At 42.3% G+C, this 10,136-nt stretch overlaps 2 pseudogenes; both read left to right on the top strand.

The window, feature by feature from the left end:
- Positions 1–350: 350 nt before the first annotated feature.
- Positions 351–1,110, top strand: LOC148921750 (protein TIC 21, chloroplastic pseudogene; annotated as a pseudogene).
- Positions 1,111–7,886: 6,776 nt separating this feature from the next.
- Positions 7,887–9,289, top strand: LOC148921749 (uncharacterized; annotated as a pseudogene).
- The last annotated feature ends 847 nt before the right edge of the window (positions 9,290–10,136 follow it).

Here is a 10,136-nt window from a genome sequence, read left to right as displayed (position 1 = left end):
TCACATCAAACGAACTACCAATTCGTCAATATATGTTGAAATATGATTGATGAAGAAAGCCAAAGAGTACCTAATTCATGTAGTCGATGTTACTATTAGAAATGGGCCACTCACCCCTTAAAAGGCCTCATAAGGGGGAGGGTTATCCACACTTATATAGAGAAGCTAGGATCATTACCAAGCCGATGTGGGACAAGATATTAGAATTTTAACACGCCCCCTCACGTGTGGGCCGGAATGACACATCGGACTTCCATCACATGGGTAGGCAAGAGAAGAGATAAAGAGATAAACCATCATCGACTTGGGCCCTGCTCTGATACCATATTAGAAATGGGCCACTCACCCCTTAGATAAGCTATGCAAACTCTTCTTCTGCCGGCAGCTCGCTCCGGCCTCGCACCTCCGCCCTTCAAGGCGGCGGTGACATGTAATGTCTCCCGTCATTTTCTCCGATTCAACACCTCCCCCTTTCCTCAATCGTCTCTTTCTTCGTTGAAGTTTCTCCAGAGTTTATCCCCACCTTACATAATTCTCAATAATCACAGTGCCAAAACCCTAGCTTCCGCTCCCACTCCCACTGCTGCTGCCTATACTTCTCCAAGTGATGAATCTGAAAAAGCCAAACTCGCTCAGGTTTCGAAGAGATTAGAGAAAACTTCAAGGTACTTCAAGAGACTGGGAAGCTTTTGATTTTGGGGGCAACTGGTTTGCACAGTTGTGGCAGCTGTTATCCTTTCATTTTCTGTTGTCATTACTGGGAAAATCACATCACCTCCTACCTTTTATGCAACTGCTGGTGGTATTGCTGCTGCCTTCATTTCTGTGTTTTGGTCATTTGGGTATATTCGATTATCTGATAGACTTCGGAAGACAGCCACTGATCCTTCAAAGGCGCCTCCTCGTGCTGATGTTGTGAGATGTCTGCAAAACGGCATAGGCGTAAATGTCTTGGGCATAGGTGCTGCTATACTTGGCATGCAAGCGACATGAGGCCTTTTAAGGGGTGAGTGGCCCATTTCTAATAGTTACCGAAGAAGGGTAGTTCACAACTTGTCTTCCAACATAGATCGTCAATTGAATTGGATTGGGCTTTCATTCAAATTGTGATGGGCTAACCCGAATTCATAGAGCAAGTGAAATAGCAACCTGAAAATTATATTCAATCTAACTCAGCCCAGCCCAATTACAACGAACACAACTCGCAGTTAGAAATGGAAGTGGAGTGAGTTAATGGAATGTAAATTCAACTAGCCAAATATGGTAAAAGTGAAATAAAAAGAATATTGGCGCATGAATGAAAATGGAAAAATAGAGCATTTATTAGCGGACAGAAAGAGTATGTATTCATCGTGTATGCATACTATGTGATGTAGTGTATACTGCATAGAAGAAAAATACTACCTCCATCTCATATTAAGTCACATTTTGTCATTTCGATCCGTCTCACTCCCACAATAACAGTCACATTTCACTTTTACCATAAGTAGTAAGTAGACCCCACATTTCACCAACCAATTTTACTCACATTTTATTATAAAACTAATATATATAAGTAGGACTCATAGTCCACTAACTTATTCAACCTACTTTTTTTCCATTTCTTAAAATCCGCCTCCACACTAAATGTGACAATTAATGTGGGACGGTGATGGTATATAAACTGATCATTCGATGATGGCTACTCACCACACGCAATTCATGAGTAAACAGTAAGTGTCAATGCTATATTGTTAATCCATATAAATATAAGAATAGATATTGATTATATCCTAGAATTGCATAGAATTTCTGTCTTAAATAAATTATCTGGTCCCACGCCACAAATTTAACAAAGAGCTACAAAATGATAACTATACCCTTCAACTTGATCTATAAATAGACTCCTCCCATTTCCGAAAAATCAAAACATAACTTCAGGCAAGAATCCTTCTTATAGCAAGAAAATCATTTCTTCTTTTCCAACTTCAGTGATTAATCCTGTATCTTCATCCATCCTCCTTTATGCTATTAATTTGTCTATCGTTTCGTTATTTTTTATATCCCATTATGCATATTTCTTTCATTTCATTTAATCACACCTCTATATATATAATTATCCGTTAAAATCATGTTTCTAAATCATGTTAAAATCATGCTTATGAGTCACTGTAGGTTATCTGGTTTTATTTGTAATTAAGCTAATACTAATTCATACCCTCTATAATTCGTACCAACATTACATACAAATTTAGTTTTCTTAACAAAATAGTACTCCCTCCATCCTAAAAAAACAATTCACCATGCAATCCATCATGGGTTTAAGAAATGAATAGAAAGTGAATTGAAAAATTTAGTAGTATGTGAGTCCTACTTTTATATATTAGTTTTATAATAAAATTTGAGTAAAAATGAGTTACGAAATGTGACAAATTTTGTGGGACGTACGAAAATGTAAATAGGTGAAATTTGGGGAAGGAAGGAGTGTTGAGAAAAGGAATATTTGGGTTCCAAGAGAAATTAGAGTTTCAAGAACTCAACATTAATAATGTCTTGTTCCAATTTGAGTTGTTCCAAGAAACACATTTATTGTAGTATTTCAAAAGTCCCTAACATCCCTATAAATACAAGGGTGTTGGGTATCTTTCATTTATACGAATCAATACAATCTTTTGCTATCTATTACTTTCTTCTCTAAATATGATGCCTATACCATTTAACATGGTATCATAGCAGGTTAGGACTCAGATTAGGTATCATCATCGTCCATGATACCTCTCTCGGCCCTCCTGTTCTTTTCCTTTTTTATCTTCCCCGCATCTTAAACCTGTGCAAGTAGCACACAATGTCAGAAGAGAATCAGTTAACCGAAACCACAAACACAGCCATGGCCGACGAGTTTGACCGGCAATTCGCAAATTTCATGCGCAATAGTTTTGCGATGAACAAATCCAACACAGATCCACCAGAAAACCCTGCTCAGCCATATAAAATAGACACGCAGCCCCTCGACATCGGTGGGAACAAATTGAATGGAGAAAATTACTCCCTTTGGTCTGTGCTCATGAAGACGGCGATAAGCGGTCGAGGAATGGTATCTCACGTTACCGGAGTGCCTCCTTCCCCACCACGAACCGATCCAGCCTTCGCACAGTGGCAACAGGCTGACCACTGCGTGTTCACATGGCTGATTCAAAACATCGAGCCTCGACTAGTTAGTCGAATTTCACAGCATCTGACGGCCAAGCACATCTGGGATGCTTTGGCTGTCACTTATGGGAGCGGAGGAGACAGAATCCAGGTGTATGATCTCCAGTTCAAAGCAAGCACACTGAGGCAAGGACACAGTTCATTAGACGAGATATGGAGCAGATTACAAGAAATCTGGATCGCGATCGACCAAAAGCAGAAGAACCCAATGAAATACCAAGAGGATATAGAGATTCACGATAAATTCATACAAGATCAGAGATTGTGTCAATTTGTATATGCAATTGATAGCAAGTATGTATCAACCAAAAGGGAGATACTGAAATTAAATCCACTTCCCTCAGTTGATTAAGAGACACGCCTCCAAGTGCTACAGCCGGCGAACACCAGTGGTGCGGTCACCACCGAAGGAATCGGCGCGGGTCTCGCCGTCCGTGGGTGGCAGAACCACGCCGGCGGCTCTCGGGGTGGCGGGCGTGCCGGAAATTACAGGAATCGACGGAGTGATGAAGAAGACAAATCAAAGTTAGTTTGCTCCTACTACAAACGGAAAAAACACACAAAAGACTCGTGCTTTGAGCTCATCGGCTATCCAGAGTGGTGGGAAGAGAAGCACGGAAAGCCGCCGCCACCACCGTCGCGAGCAGCCTGGAACCGCGGCGGGCACGCCGCCGTAGCGGTCGGAGGAGATAGAGGAACCGCTGTCCACGGCGGTCAGGAGACCGCACAAATCGGCGCCGCTGCCCAGCCGACAAAAAGGGCCGACACCGCTGCTGTCCAGCCCGCGAGCACGATTGGGGCGGTGAACTTCGTCGCCGGAGGGAGTGGGAGCATCGTTAATGACTGGAGTGGTGAATTATTGGGAGAAGAAGGGGCGGCGCATCTATCAGGTAAAAAAGGGTTTGGGGGCTCTTTTATTAGAGACCCCCAAAGTTTGCAAAAATGGCAGAATATACCCCACCAAAATATTCAGCCACAATTAGCCCCTAAATCTCTTAAAAGTTCTATAAATGCCCAGATTTTGTTGCAAAATAAATTTCAGCCCCTCGAGAAGCTTGGTTTTGCGTGTTCAGTGTCCAATAGTCAGGAAAAAAATGACAAATGGATATTTGACTGTGGAGCAACCCATACAATAACATATGATGCCTCTGACCTCACCGATCTTCAGAAACCTCAAAAATCCCATATCCAGACTGCCAATGGAGAATTTACGGTAGTTGAGGGGGCCGGGATTGTCAACATCTCACCCACTTTGCAATTATCAAATTGTCTCTATATCCCTTCGATGTCTCATAAACTTCTGTCCATCAGTCATGTCACTAAGGAGTTGAATTGTACATTATTAATGCAGCCACAATTTTGTCTATTACAGGATATCCGAACCGGGGAGATAATTGGGCGTGGCACTGAACGCGATGGACTCTACTACGTGGATGAGATAGCTCAAAAAGGGACTGCCATGCTAACTCACGGGTCAGCCGACCGGAAAGCTTGGCTTTGGCATCGGCGTTTGGGACATCCCTCTATCGGTTACTTAAAATTGTTATTTCCGAATATTATTCCTAAGCATGACATGTACTGCGAAACTTGTTTTCTATCCAAAAGTCATCGAAATTCTTATCCTTTAAGTCAAACTCGGGTTGAATCCCTATTTTCTTTGGTACACTCTGATGTTTGGGGGCCCGCACCAATTATTGGGGGGCAAAGTCTTAGATACTATTTAGTGTTTGTAGATGATTGCACTCGCATGACTTGGGTATATTTCATGAAACAGAAAACATAAGTTTTTTCACACTTTTTATAATCTCATCCAAACTCAGTTTCAAAAAACCATTCAAATTCTTCGGTCAGATAATGGAGGGGAGTTTGTAAATTCGAGTATGAAGCAATTCTTCCAAGAAAAAGGTCTTATACACCAAACCACTTGTGTTTATACTCCCGAGCAAAACGGTGTAGCCGAAAGGAAAAACCGATCTCTCCTTGAAATGACCCGCTCAATGCTTATAGAGTCAAAACCCCCAGAGCATTTTTGGCCCGAAGCCATTGCCACCTCAGCATACCTCTTAAACCGACTGCCCACAAGTATCCTTAAACACCGAACTCCACTACAAGTCTTATCCACCCTCGCTAAAATTCCTCCACCCTTGACCCTTGAACCACGTGTCTTTGGATGCTCTGTGTTTGTCCACATTCCTAAACACGAAAGAACCAAATTATCTCCATGTGCTATTAAATGTGTTTTTGTGGGATATGGGGTACATCAAAAAGGGTATAGGTGCTTTGATCCAAAATCCAATCGCATGTTCACTACTATGAACTGTAATTTCCTTGAGACCGAGTATTTCTTTACCCACCTTAGCGGTCAGGGGGAGAATAATATTGAAAGTAATAGTAGTACGGACCCGCTAAGTTGGATCTCAGTGCCAATGCCAATGTCAAGTAATCATGAGGCAGACCTAACAGAGAAGGCAGTAAGCAGTACCGCTGAGCAAGTCTCTGATGTGGTGGAGTCTACCGTGGAAGGTGCCATCGTTCCAACTGTCTCTCCGTTAAGTTTATCCAATGTAAGTTCTCTTGTGGATACAGATAATTGTTTAACTAATACTGTAAGCCCAGAAGAACTAGAAAGCCCAACCAAGGATGAAGAAGGGGAAGATAAAGAAATCGAAGTTGAAGGAGTTGATCCTGACACTGGGAGATACATACTTCCACCAAGACCAAACAGAGGAGTTCCACCAAAGAGGTACACATCTGAAAAGATTTAACAAGAAAACGCGCTACTCTGTTGTGAATCTAGCTAAAGGCCATTTATCAGAGATGGCTCTAGCTTTTGAGAATGCACTGTATGAGGAAGAAGAGATTCCACAAACATGGGAGGAAGCTATGCGTTGCAAACATTGGAGGGAAGCAATGAAGAAAGAGATAGATGCATTGATCCGAAATCTGACATGGGAAAAATGCAAATTGCTAGCAGGGAAACGACCTGTAGGGTGTCGTTGGGTCTTCACCATCAAAAGACGACCCGATGGCTCGATTGAAAGATATAAAGCACGTCTCGTGGCGAAAGGTTATACCCAGACATATGGAGTGGACTATTCGGAGACCTTCTCTCCAGTAGCCAAGATGAACACTTTCCGAGTACTGTTATCTGTTGCTGCTAATAAGGACTGGCCATTACACCAGTTCGATGTAACGAACGCCTTCCTACATGGTGAGTTGAGGAAGGAAGAAGAAGTTTATATGGAGGCACCTCCGGGTTTTGCATCAGATTTCGAAGCAGGTGAAGGGTGCCGACTAAGGAAGACATTGTATGGATTAAAGCAATCCCCAAGAGTGTGGTTCGGAAAGTTTGCCGAAGCAATGAGTAGTTATGGATATACACAGAGTAATTCAGACCATACTCTATTTCTGAAGAGGCGAGGTGATAAGATTACATGTTTAATCATATATGTTGATGATATGATTATTACAGGTGATGACCTAGAAGAGATTGAGCACTTAAAGAAGAATCTATTTCAAGAATTTGAGATGAAGGATTTGGGGAATCTCAAGTATTTTCTTGGGATTGAAGTACTAAGGTCAACCAAAGGAATTTTTCTGCGACAAAGGAAGTATATCTTGGACATCCTACCAGAAACAGGTCTCTTGGAATGTAAACCAGCAGACACTTCTATAGTAGTTAATCATGGATTGCAAATCAGAGAAGGAGTCAAGTTGACTGATCGTAGTCGATATCAGCGACTAGTCGGAAAGCTCATATATCTCTCACACACTAGGCCGGATATTGCCTATGCAGTGGGGGTCGTTAGTCAGTTCATGCATAAACCGCAGACGGATCACATGGAGGCAGCACTAAGGATTTGTCGGTATTTGAAAGGAACTCCAGGACATGGAGTGTTGTTCACTAAGAACGGACATCTTGAGATTCATGGTTATACGGATGTTGACTGGGCAGGAAACCCGAATGATAGAAAGTCGACAGCAGGCTATTTTACCTTTGTTGGAGGTAACTTAGTAACATGGAGGAGCAAGAAGCAGAAGGTAGTGGCTCTTTCAAGTGCTGAAGCAGAATTTCGTGGGATTAAAAGTGGGTTAACCGAAATTTTGTGGCTAAGGAGATTGATGAAAGAAATTAATTTCTCTCCTAGCAAATGCCAGTTGTACTTGTACTGTGATAATAAAGCCGCTATAAGCATTTCACAGAATCCAGTGCAACATGATCGAACAAAGCATGTGGAGGTTGACAGACACTTCATCAAAGAAAACATTGAAAATGGGATTGTTGAGCTCCCTTTTGTTCGCTCAGAGGATCAGCTTGCCGACATCCTAACTAAAGCAGTTAACTCAAAGAGCTTTGAAGATGTGCTTTCCAAATTGAGTATTGGAGACCCCACCACTCAATTTGAGGGGGAGTGTTGAGAAAAGGAATATTTGGGTTCCAAGAGAAATTAGAGTTTCAAGAACTCAACATTAATAGTCTTGTTCCAATATGAGTTGTTCCAAGAAACACATTTATTGTAGTATTTCAAAAGTCCCTAACATCCCTATAAATACATGGGTGTTGGGTATCTTTCATTTATTCGAATCAATACAATCTTTTGCTATCTATTACTTTCTTCTCTAAATATGATGCCTATACCATTTAACAAGGAGTACTGCTCATTCATTTTGTCAACATTTTCAGGTCTCGAAGAAACATGGCAACAATCACTCTTCCAAGGTCCATCGTGATCAAATCCAAAGCTTACCGCGATAAAGGCTATGCTTACTTCAAGGCAGACGGCGCCACCGTACTTATCAGAGGAGACGACATATTCAGCACGCTCGTCAAGATTGAGTCGGAGATGGCAACAATCAACGACAAATGCATCAACCTACGATTCGGTTACTTCAACAGATACTGGCAGCAGAGCGGAAACAGCAACTTCATCGTTGCTGAATCCGACCAGCCACAGGAGGACGTCACAAAGCCCTCCTGCACCTTGTTCGAGCCCGTCAAGGTTGATGATAACGGCGTCTTCTACTTTACCCACGTCCAGAGCGGAAGGCGCGTGTTGGTAGATAGCCTGACCATGGGCTTCTACGTCGATGAAAAGGCCGGAGATGATGAGAAAGCCTATCTAACTTTTGTGGATTGGACCACATTAGTTAAACTGCCTCCCAACATATCATTAAAAGTGGATAACGGAAAGTATCTGAGAACGCGGTCGCCAATTCTGGAGTTCGTATCTGAAGATCGTAACAAACAAGATTCGAGCTTTGTAGTGGAACTGCAGCCGGACGGACATGTCAAAATCGGGCAGGGGCAGGCTTTATCGACTAGATCTTACTGGGGCGTAAGCATACTCCCTGCTGATTTTGGATTGGTCACATTCTTCCTAAGGAGATCGCTGCTGCATCATATATGTTTTGGCCGATTAAAATCGATGAAACTTCAATCGCCTTTCGCAGTCAGTACATCCAGAATTTCTGCTGCCGTCGCGAGAGAAATCCTATTTCAGGCGAGTTGGAGAATTTTCTAAGAGCGTCAGCTAACAGTATCACGAAAGAAGCAATAATGGAAGTGCAGGAATCGTTGTTGTCGAGAAAGATCTACAACGTGAGGTACCAGATGGAGTATGCTCAGATTTTCAACGAGGCGCCTTTCGTGGCAGGCTCTACCTCGCTCAGTAACCCGAACGAGGGGGTGGCTACTGTCCAGGCCTCAATTACATATACAGATGAAAAATCCTACTCTTTTACTCGAAGCTTATCGTTGACCAGGGGAGTCAGCAGCACCATCGAAGTTGGTGTGCCCATCATTACAAGCACTTCAATTACGGTGAGTTATGAGATAAATGGGTCGTTCGAGTGGGGTGAAACCATGACAACCTCAACGTCGGTTACAGCTACCGGGATAGTTCCCGTGCCTGGGAAGAGTATGGTTATTGTGGATTACGTTGGAACAAGAGGCATCTGCAATATTCCTTACTCTTACACTCAGCAAGACACGAGTTCCATCGATGGAAAAATTGTTAATACGATTCTTTATGATGGTATCTACAGTGGCGTCAGTTATTACAACTTCAGCTTCAATGTCAGAGAGATTAAGTCACTCTGATCATCCATAACCTTTGTTGCTCTTGTTGTCGTTTTTGTTTGTGTGCTTTGTTTCAGTTACTTTTTTCAACTTTGGGTTGCCTTTTGTTGTTGGTGTGCTACTAATTCCAGATACATTTATGTGTCTGATGATGTACTTATAAAATAAATATGGATGTATCAATCATTGTGTTTGATTTGAATTATGGATGTTTCAATTAAGAACTCTGTCTCTCTTCAATAATCCCTTTATTAAGATTTATAAAGAACTTGTTACGGACTCAATTCCCACATCGGTTGTGAGAACAACTGGTATGGGGTATATAGACTAAATGAGCTTTTTCCCCTAACAAACTAGTCTTTTGGGCTGAGTTCTCCTGTTTGGTGCCGACTCGGAGTTGTGGCTGGGCAAAGAATCCGCCGTGACCAACGAGAACTCGGAGTGGTGGCCTAGCAAAGAACCGTCCATGACGGACCTTGGCTTTTAAAGGAGGGTCGAATGTTACAGACTCAATGACCAACAAGGACGTTGACCCTTAAAAGAGGGTCGAATATTACAGACTCAATTTCCACGCTAGACTAGTCTTTTGGGTTGAGTTCTTTTGTTTGATCCTTATCAGTACTGGGCTGAGTTCTTCTGTTTGGTCCTGAAGCGTTTCGTCGGACTGAGTTCTTCTGTTTGGTCCTTATCAAAACTCCAAATGCATTCTAATGCTATGGGGAAAATTGAGGTGTTTCTTTGAATTTCGTCGAACAGTTGGGGGGAACCCCAGTCCAAGAGCAAACAAAATATCAACCGATTTGTCGATGATTTTCTTGGAAGATTCAACCTTTTGTATCCAAAGCATTGATTGAAACATAAGGAATCC

This window comes from Salvia hispanica, unplaced genomic scaffold (assembly GCF_029641045.1).
Source record: "Salvia hispanica isolate PSC_SH4W2 unplaced genomic scaffold, Shi_PSC_v1 Unplaced_Contig_0089, whole genome shotgun sequence".
Lineage (NCBI taxonomy): Eukaryota > Viridiplantae > Streptophyta > Magnoliopsida > Lamiales > Lamiaceae > Salvia > Salvia hispanica.
The sequence above is the reverse complement of the archived record's forward strand: the minus strand, read 5'-3'. Positions and strand labels throughout refer to the sequence as shown.